Below are 10,303 nucleotides of genomic sequence, written 5' to 3' on the forward strand. Positions count from 1 at the left end.
CAGGACCTGAGCTTCATTAAGGGGCTTTATCCTCCACACAGCTTCAGGAGTGCCATTAGAAGTCGTTTACATGCCCTGCGGTTTCATGGCTTGCTTTAGTGCACGTGGTTTAAAGCTGCAGTGCATAAAATTCCTCAGGTTATGGAGACTCAGCAGGCAGGGGATCTGCGTGTGGAATTTTAAAAGGATCTTTAAGAACCCTTTAAAATGAAATATTTGAGAAAGAAAAGCGTGATAAGGTATTGCATGCATAAGAAGCAGGCTCCTGAGCTGGCCGTGAACATGTGGAAGCTTCCTCTCAGCACTGCTTCACCTACACCTAAACCAAACAGCGCTGAGACTTCGAGCAGCTGCGGTGCCAGGTGTGCAGTTCGCAGAGGCTTTACACAACCTGGATGAGCAGAGTGAGAGCGAGAGCAGTGGCACATCGAGACACAGCTCACAGAATGGTGGTTTTTTTTTGCTTCTTTCCTACCCGCAAAGACACACAGAAAAGATTTTTGGAAGGGTCTGCTCAGGCTTAGGTTGCTGTCTTGGTGTTTTTATTTTATGGGCAGCTCCTGGTTCATAACTGGATCTCATGCAGTACTTTACAATAGCAAATGCAAAAGCATTTGGGAAAATGAAGGTCCTTTCATGGAGAAAGTGAAGGAGAGCGGTGAGAAGCAAATTGCAGGAAGTCACCCAGAAAGGCCGGGCAAGCACAGCCTAAAAAACTGCTGAAGTCATCACTAATGTCTGCATCCCTGGGGCACACTGGATAACAGCCACATATTTCCCTCCCTTTTACTACCCTCTTGTAAAAACTGGAAATAACTGCTACATTTTAGTATGTCTTGCATGGTTTATCTTCCATTTTAACAAAGTTTATGGTGTTAAATATAGGACAAATGGGAGAAATACCAGACAAAGTCTATTTTCAGACATTGGCAGTTTTACTGTTCTCTAGCTACAATAGCACAGGTCATAACTGATATGTCTTCGTTCTTTTCTAGCCTTTTCTTTACTATTGCTGAGTAGCCCTTTACATTAAGTGTTATACTTCAGTGTCCAGTCTTTGCTTTTATCATGTCTCTATACAGCACCGCATGTAATTATGCCCCAGAGTCTCCCAGCTCCATTTCTCAGTCATTTTTCCTCTCAATTTTCCCCCTTCTGCACACATTGTCATGTGTAGTTGTTTCTCCATAGCATTGTCTTCTCCACTATTTCCTTAGAGCAACTTGTGGAAGTATTCCAGCTTTCCCATTTCTGTATGCCAGGATCACAGCCGTCTTTGTAAATCAGACTCTTTGCAAGAAGACTCAGATCTGTATTCCTTCTTATTTTGATAATTTCCAGGCTTAGATTGACTTTTGGTCAAGGTTCTACATATCCCAATGTCCAGAATCTCTCCTCTGGATACTCAGAGAAAAGCTAGAGAAAAGTCTGGCTGTCACTAGTAGAAGAGGAAGGTTTTGTTGACCTTTTGGCACCCTCCCAGTGTGGCATTCCAGGACCACCAGCTAGAGCATGCAGGAATATATAGTTAGGGAAGAGCCAGGTCATTTTTTTCCTCCCGTGTCCCCTGCTCTTCTTAGCCTTAATGTGACTCTGTACTAGAGCAGTGGCTGAGTTCCAGTCCCTCAGAAATGAGTCATCTCCCTAGTCATAAGCCTAGAAAGAACTTTTCAGAGTGTTGCACCATGGGTGATGACTCACAAATAATGATGAAGAGGGGTGAGTAATGCAGTCATTAACGTTAAAATGGTAGCTTCTGTCTTACTTGTTCACGAAGGGACCAGAAGTGCTTCTGTTCTTTATTTTCTTTTTTTAGTCTTAAGAATTCTGGTGCTCATGGGTGATACCAGGCAATGAAGGGCACAGCTGTATTGTAGCTGACCAAATGGCTTTGTTGGAGGTATGGGACACCTGAAATGAAGGGCAGAGAGCTTTCACTGGAGGCAACAGGTAATTGAGTATTTAATTAATTGAGTGGAAGAGACCAGATAAGTAAGTATAATGTAGAAGCAGAGGAGTAAGCCTCAGAAAGGCATTAGTGGGAGTTACTGGATATTTGTAGACAATTTGTAGAGAAACTAAGGGGGGAAAGATATCCTTTGGAATGGACAAGTATGAGTAAATGTCATCTGCCTTCCTTTCTGACCCTGCCCTTCAACAAACTCACACTTTTTCTGCTTGGCTAACATACTACTACCATTAGAGAATTTGCATCTGCTCCCTTTGAAGATGCTGCCCCTTTGACAATTTGCAAGCAATAATTAATGAGCACTGACTTACAAATAACACTCAAGTCCACTGTTTCCTCTTGGTCAGCTGGCTTGCTTTCACACTCAGTTTTTGGAAGGCTGTATGTCATTGAACTGTTGCAGCTATGTTAGCTATTGCACTGAGGTGGTCAGAAGTTGAGCACTGCTTGTCATTGAAGTCCGTGCTCCTCAGTTTTTTCCCTAAAGATTAATACTTTATCTTCATCCATCAGATGTGGTGCCACCAGCATGCCTGGAAGACTGGAAATGTATGAGTTCTGTGAGATCCATGAAATCTGCTTGTAGGGCAGGTAGAACCAAGGGGACAGCGGAGAAGTCAGAGGTTGTGATATAAAGAGACATGCAGTGAAAGTCTTTTGGTTTCAAAGCGATCACTGCAGTACCTGGAGGTTTTACAGAAAGTAGCATTCTGAAGTGTCCCTCATGACTTTCTGGCTTTTTGCATGAGAACAAGTTTCAGCTGTTTTTGTGACCATAGCTCTCCAACCTCTCTGTTTCCATTCCGTGCTCTCACCAGGAGAAATAAGAGTTTTTGTTCAAGAAAACAAGATCTTAAGTAGAAGACAACCGACAGAATGCTACAGAAATCCTTTCCCTTTTATGTCAGCATCAAATGCACATACTCCAAAGTTTCTCCAACAGGAATTGAAGGCCCTATGTTGACAACGAAGATCACAATGAGTGGATTTACAGGCCAGGTCATTAGGTAGGGTAAGACTGCAAAACATCTAGTAATCTGCCTCGGCTCAGCCTTTGTACCACCCCTCTGCATGGCAACTAGTAGTGAATAGCTGGGGAACACAGGCATTCTGCACCCCGTCTGAACATCTGCATAAGGGATTGTTAAAGACGCTTTGTCACCAAAAATGTGAAGGATGATAAGGATAATTCTGAAACATTTTCAGTTTTTAAAAAATGGGAGATTTGGGGAGGGGCGAGGAGAGTGATATATGTCTTGTCCACGCCCTTATGACTTCCTTTGCATCATGTATCCATTTCTAGCTTGAGCCAACTACTCTCCATTTAGCCTTGAACACATCCTGAATTACAACAGCAATTTTTTTTTCTGTCTCCAGTCCCAACTGGTGTAGTAATACAGTCACGGGAATAGGCGGTTTCTGGATTCCAGATGCCTCAAGCTATCCTTTTTTCAACTCTTAGTGACTGGATGCTCATGATGTAAACTCGTCACTGATCACCAAGAGTCCTGCATTTGCCAGCTTGAAGTTTTTCCTTGATGTATTCACTGCACAGCACTTTGCCACATATCGTCATAGGCCCAACTGAACAGGATATGCTACTAGGATTTGTGGTTGCCAGCATCCACAAATTACTTTGGTGTTGAAGACTGTGTACTACACTTTATGTGCTTCCATCTTCTCTTCCTGAATGCACACTGTAACAAGAATATAATGGCATTCTTGGGGCAGGGAGAATCAAGTGGCAAACAGCAAACACTTGTTCTGGCAGCAGCCTGGAATATTTTCTAGGGTAGGAACTGTACTTGAAGACAGAAGGCTGCTTCTCCTGGAGCCCCACGGGAATATGATAGCTTTGGCAGCCCATTATACACTGGGAGATATTAGTGGTGGGCAGGACCCAGTGGAAGCTGGAGATCAGTTTCTCCTCCCCAGCTGCATGGATTGACAAAGATAATGTATACTCTGGCTATCTTTACAAATATGAAGACATGCAGTTGGATATATGTACACTTACCAGGAAATATTTGCAACGCTAGGTGTTCTGGTAATATGACATACAGCTATGTGTCAGGGATACGCATATGCAGAGAGCAAAGCCCTTTTCCTATCTTGGTTTTTCTTCCCCAGGGGAATAGTTACACGATGAGCTAACTAGGTGAATGTTTGAGCGATTGCACTCAAGATCTCAGGCAGCACCGTGCTTTCATACCCATATTTGAGTGGGGAAAAAAAATCAAAACAGAAACTATCACATTCAAAACTGTTTGCAGGTCTGTAGCTCAAAGCAAGATAGGCTCACATTTGTATGAGCCTTAGTCTACCTTTTACCCAGGGGGATTGCACCGCATGTCAGAGAGCTTTGAGTTTACAGCTTTTAAAAACCTTATCGACCTATTGCAGAGCTGCTTATTCCTATAATTTTGAATATATCTATTTTTCTTTTATTCCTCTGTGTTCTTTTTTTTTTTATCCTTTGGAGACATTTAAAGGACATGCAGACTGTTTGCCTCTCCTCCAGACAAAATCCTCTCTTGCTATAAAAAGTAGTCGTCTCTCCCCCTGGGAGTTTCTATTGCTGTCGTCTCTCTTATTTAATCCTTTTTCTTTTCTTTCTACTTAATTATGTTAAGCTTCAAAACAAATAAGGCTTGCTCTGACCTCAGAGTTGAGAGGTCACAGCACTGAAGTGTTAAAAGAATATCTTTTCTAGAGCTGGGCATTCAGATCTTCAGTAAAGCACTAGAAAGGCATGTCTAGTGCAGCAGTGGGAGAAAAAACAAAGTAAGGTGATTTGTTACCACCCGCACAAAAGCCTTGGCATTTTGCACTACTGCAGCATCCTTTTTTAATGTCCCAAGTCCTTCCATTGTCCCCCATGTGTATTAGCACATACAAGAAAAGGTTGTTGAAAGAGCTGTTGGCCATACAGCGCACATTGGAGGCATGGCATATGGCATACCAATGGCTCTTTTGTAAGCAGGCCCAGGACCACAGAGGAATGAAACACTGCTGACTTTAACTGAATAGTGGTCTTGGCTAATGAGAAGAAATCCGGTGTAATTTATGCTCTCTTCCCTGGGGGTCGGTGAACAAACCCCCAAACCAAAGAACTATTACATATGGTTTTTTAACCACTTGTAAAACGAGACAGAAAAATTACTTGTCTGATGCTAATAATATAACATGCAGCAGAATAATTCTCTAGAGTTTTTATTCATACTGGTAGAACTAATTTAAATTCTGGTTCTTCTTCATACAGTAAGAAAGACTGTGTCAGCTGAATTAGCATTTAAACTAACAGATAGAGTCAATGTGGCAGGATTAACTAAAAATTACAATCTTCAGTTCACTTCTTCATTGTGATTGACCCATTGTGATATTTTGCCCAATTCAGTAGATGTTTTAATACAAACAAGGTCCTTTTCATCTAGAGTAGAGCTAAATTCCACTGTAAGAGATGTGGCTAGCTGATGTAAAGTTGTTGCAGCAAAATCCATGCTTGAATGTATATAACAGTCTTAAACACGTTGGAATGTATTTTTCATTTGGAATAACTGGACTCGATTCTAACAAAGTCATTTTCACACACATCATTAGTGCTGCTTTCGTCTTTTAAAGCATTGTATTTCATTTTGTGGTGTATCTGGAAGACATCATCAACAGTGTCCCAGGAAATATGCTTGGATGCACGTACGTGTCCTCCTAAATACAATTCAGAACAACAACAGAGGAAGAATGACAATTATTGAATACTACATGTGGATAATTTTTTCAAATAAAGTAAAATGGTCTTCGGCAGAGGACTGAGAAACTATTCTAAAACGTATGAGTGCAGCTGCTCTTTCCCATCACTAGGTAGAGCTATTGCCTCAAAATGAGAAATCGTCTGAGTGTTTGCAGCTATCAAATATGGGTGGAGAACAAATACAACTAAGATCGGCAATAAAATAATTAGACTGGCAAATGTAACACTTTGCAGTGTGGAAAATAAACAGCTGCAATAGCACATACACTGAGACAATTATTTTCGTTAAAAGAAAAAAAAATGTTTTTTTCCAGTTTTCTCACCAAAGTACATACTAAAATAGAGCTTGCTGCACAGTCAGTGTATAATGCCTTTTTACTAATCTGTTAAATCAAACAGTATTGAACCCTTCAAATGATTGTCTTGCTCCTTTATTATAGCTATTTAGTCTGCTTTTTTTCCTAGGAATTAATTCTGAAATCTGTACAGGAGTAAACTTTTATTGCTGCTATTTCTATTGTATAAATGGTAAAATAGAATGTCTCTCCCTTTTATTCTTCCCTAGCTAGAAACTCTAACAACAGGCTTTGTAAAAATTGTTTCCTTACATATTAGAAGAAGGTAAAAGAGAAGAAAAGTAATTTTGTAATTGGAAAAAGAGAAGAAAACTAAAAGGAGACAAAAACCTAAAGAGAAGAAAACCAATTCTAGTGAAACTCAAAATGCAGTAACAGTTCAAAAGGATTAAAAGAATTGAACAATTGAAGCACTGGAAAGTAGGAGAAAACTTTGTTCTGCGTGTATGAGGTATTGTACTGAACAATACCTCATTTCTCATCATAGATGTCAGGTAACGATGTGGATAATTCTACTAATTAAACAGGTTAATTTCCAATATTAATTCCAACATTTTTATTAATCCTTTTTTTTTTTTTTCCAAAGAAAAATAAGGAAATAAGAGCCAACTAAAATTTTCTATTGACTCTCACAGAAATACAAATATATGATGTTGATGCTCGAATTTCATTTTAGCTCACAACGATCCATTAAACCTTTTCACTTTTGCCAGAAACAAGTCCAAGATAGGCAAACAAAAGAATATATCCACAAGTGTTGGCTACTCTTCAATCCATTCTGAAATGTACTTCTTTTGGTTGGGACCTTTTATGTGACATTTTCGTAGGCTTTGACAGAGAAAGTATTTGCTCTTGCGATTGCTACCTTCTAAATTGCTTGTAGCTGTAGAATAAACGGAAATTTACTTATCTATATAGAAATATATCAGTAAGAATAAAAAGAGGTGCATTTTTCTTAGGTGCCTAAATCATTTTTTCAATGCTATTTCTATAAATAAAGCAGGGCCAGCAAGTACATTTCAGTACAGTAGGCTGAGTAATTATTACCACACTTGTCAGTGTGATTTATGCCCATGCCAAGCAGCATTCCTTGAGAAAATCCCTGGGCATGGTTTACAGAATAACACCCACCAAGAGCTAGTTCTAAGGAGTGCTATGGGCAGGACCGAGGTTTCCCCCCATCCACAGTGCAGTCCGCCAGGGGAATCCCAGCAGACTTCATAACTCTTCAGTACCCCTGCATGCCTCCTCTCCACATTGCCCAGTATTGACAGTGTGCGTCATTTTCTCAGTTTTGTGATACAAAAATGTCATTCTGGCAGGCTGCCAAACAGCCCGCAACTTAGTTTGAACTGAAAAATACTAAAATAATTATGCCAAAGAATGATCCCTAGCTCTGTCTTACTTAGAAATAGGGGTGTAGCCCCAAGCATTTGTAAGTCCTTTTTGGGGCAGGTCTGTAAGCCGGACAGAATCACTGTGGGATGTGCTCTTCTTGCAGAATTTCCAGGACAATATCATATTGCATTTTGTCCAATATTTCTAATAAAAATACAAAGACATTTCACACTCTTTAATTTTGGTAGCGAACAAAATTCCTTCACTTCACACTCTCTTAAAGTGCTCTTTAAATAACACATGTTCAGCAAGATCCAGTGATTAATTTTTTATTCTGCCACTCGAGGTGTACCGTTTAAGTTTTTGGCAGGTACCGAATACTAATCTATAAATTCACAGTGGATTGTTTTAAGTCAATTATTTGTTGCAAGTAGATCTAATTAACGTGAATAGCAATGCAGATATTGTACATTGTTTAAATGCAGAGAGTACTTCTAACTTTACAGATCAGTGGTGTGTATTATCGCATGGCAATTCCATTGTTGTTTGTGCAAGCAATGCAGGGAGTGAAGTTCCTTACCATAATAGGTGGTCAGACTGGGAGGCAGCTGGTGTGCTTATGAGTAAAGGGAAAGCAGGGTGACACGCTTCAGCACAGAGAACCCTCTTCTTTATTATATTAAAATCCCATTTTCTCAAATAGATGACAGTAAATAAATTAGAATTACAGCTTTGTATATGGTTCTAATTGTCCCAAGACACCCAAAAGAAGGACCAAGCACCAAAATAGTGTGTGCCTTCACAAGCGGGCAAAGGTCAGGTGGTAAGTTGAAACTTCGCATGCTTTCCTAAAGGCCTTTGTTTTGCTCTTGCAGTTAGTGTAGGCATGAATTATACTTGTACCTCATCTAGGCCAGCGTGCCTACAGCTACACTTTGTGGGTTCACAAGGTGACACAGAATAGGCTCCTTACAGAACGGTCTCCCTTAGTCTGAAAGGCCAAGATAATAGATTTTTTTTAATAAATACTATAAAGCAAATAAAATAAAACATTTAATCTGGTCATCTCTTTGATCAAAAATGAGTGAGAATGGAGAACACAGAAGCAGCTTTCAATTAAAACACATGGAAATTACTCATTAATATATATTTTCATGGTCTTTGATGATTATTCATAAAAGTAATGGTTTAAAGGAAGTCAAGATAAAGTCAAGATAAGACCATTCATAATTGAATAAATCGTTAAGAAAACAAAACAGCTATCCATGAGAGTATGTAGAATTTCACAGAATGACAGAATCACAGAATTGTCTAGGTTGGAAGAGACCTCAAGATCATCGAGTCCAACCTCTGACCTAACACTAACAAGTCCTCCACTAAACCATATAGCTAAGCTCAACATCTAAACGTCTTTTAAAGATCTCCAGGGATGGTGACTCCACCACTTCCCTGGGCAGCCCATTTCAATGCCTCACAACCCTCTCAGTAAAGAAGTTCTTCCTAATATCCAACCTAAAACAACCCTGGCGCAAGTTTAGCCTGTTCCCCCTCGTCCTGTCACCAGGCACGTGGGGGAACCCCCCACCTCTCTACAGCCTCCTTTAACGTACTTATAAAGAGCGATAAGGTCGCCCTTGAGCCTCCTTTTCTCCAGGCTGAACAAACCCAGCTCCCTCAGCTGCTCCTCACAGGACTTGTTCTCCAGGCCCCTCACCAGCTTTGCTGCCCTTCTCTGGACTCGCTCGAGCACCTCGATGTCCTTCTTGTAGCCAGGGGCCCAAAACTGAACACAGTACTCAAGGTGCAGCCTCACCAGAGCCGAGTACAAGGGGACGATCACTTCCCTAGACCTGCTGGCCACACTGCTTCTTATGCAGGCCATGATGCCGTTGGCCTTCTTGGCCACCTGAGCACACTGCTGGCTCATATTCAGCCGACTATCCACCAATACTCCCAGGTCCTTCTCTGCCTGGCAGCTCTCCAACCACTCCTCTCCCAGCCTGTAGCTCTGCTTGGGGTTATTGCGCCCCAGGTGCAGGACCCAGCACTTGGCCTTGTTGAACTTCATGCAGTTGACCTCAGCCCATTGGTCCAGCCTATCCAGATCCTCCTATTTGAACTAGAAAAGCTGTTTTCTTGCCAGTCATCAGCATGTAGAAAGCGACTTGTGAAAGGAAGTCAGTTTCACCTTGGATATCTAATTAAATATTTAACTGTATTATGTATGCCACCAATGACTTGCCAAATGACAACAGCTCTTCAGCTCTTCACCTGAACTTTGTCCTTTCTCTTATTTAGAAACCAGCATTCTCAGCCTCCTGTACATGGCAATGAGCAGGGTTAAGTAGCTGATCTGTAGCTGTTAGAGTAGATGTGTACTCTGGAGTGCTCTCCAGAGGGCTCACAGGTAAAGATGCCCAGCCAGGTAGCTCATGAGGGTGTGTAAAGTGGCTGAGGGCCTCTTTCCCTGCCTCTACCATGTCACCTTTTGAAAGCATGCATTAAAAAGTCCTTCTGTTGACTACAGCTAGCCTGTCTAGGTAGGGAAAGATCTGTCTTTCCTTCCTTTCTTACATACTGCCATGAAGACCAAAATGACCAATTTCCTTGTAAATTAAATGACTAAAATGTTAATTTCCCTCTCATTCATTCCCAGCCACACATACCCGAGAAGGTAAGTGACATGAGCAGAGGATAAAGTCTCTCACAGAAGTAGTGCATTTCTAGAAAGGACTGTGGTCAAGCAGATCTGCAGGCCCTACAAGCAAGAGAGAGCACCAGGCTGCTCCTCTTTCCTACCCAGAACAAGTGGATGGCTTTTCCTTCTGCAGAGCCACCCAGAGGCATGCCTTGTTGTGCGGAGCAGAGCAGCACTACAGAAGGTTTGCAGAA

Source organism: Netta rufina (assembly GCF_964035555.1).
Source record: "Netta rufina genome assembly, chromosome: 2".
NCBI classification, from domain to species: domain Eukaryota; kingdom Metazoa; phylum Chordata; class Aves; order Anseriformes; family Anatidae; genus Netta; species Netta rufina.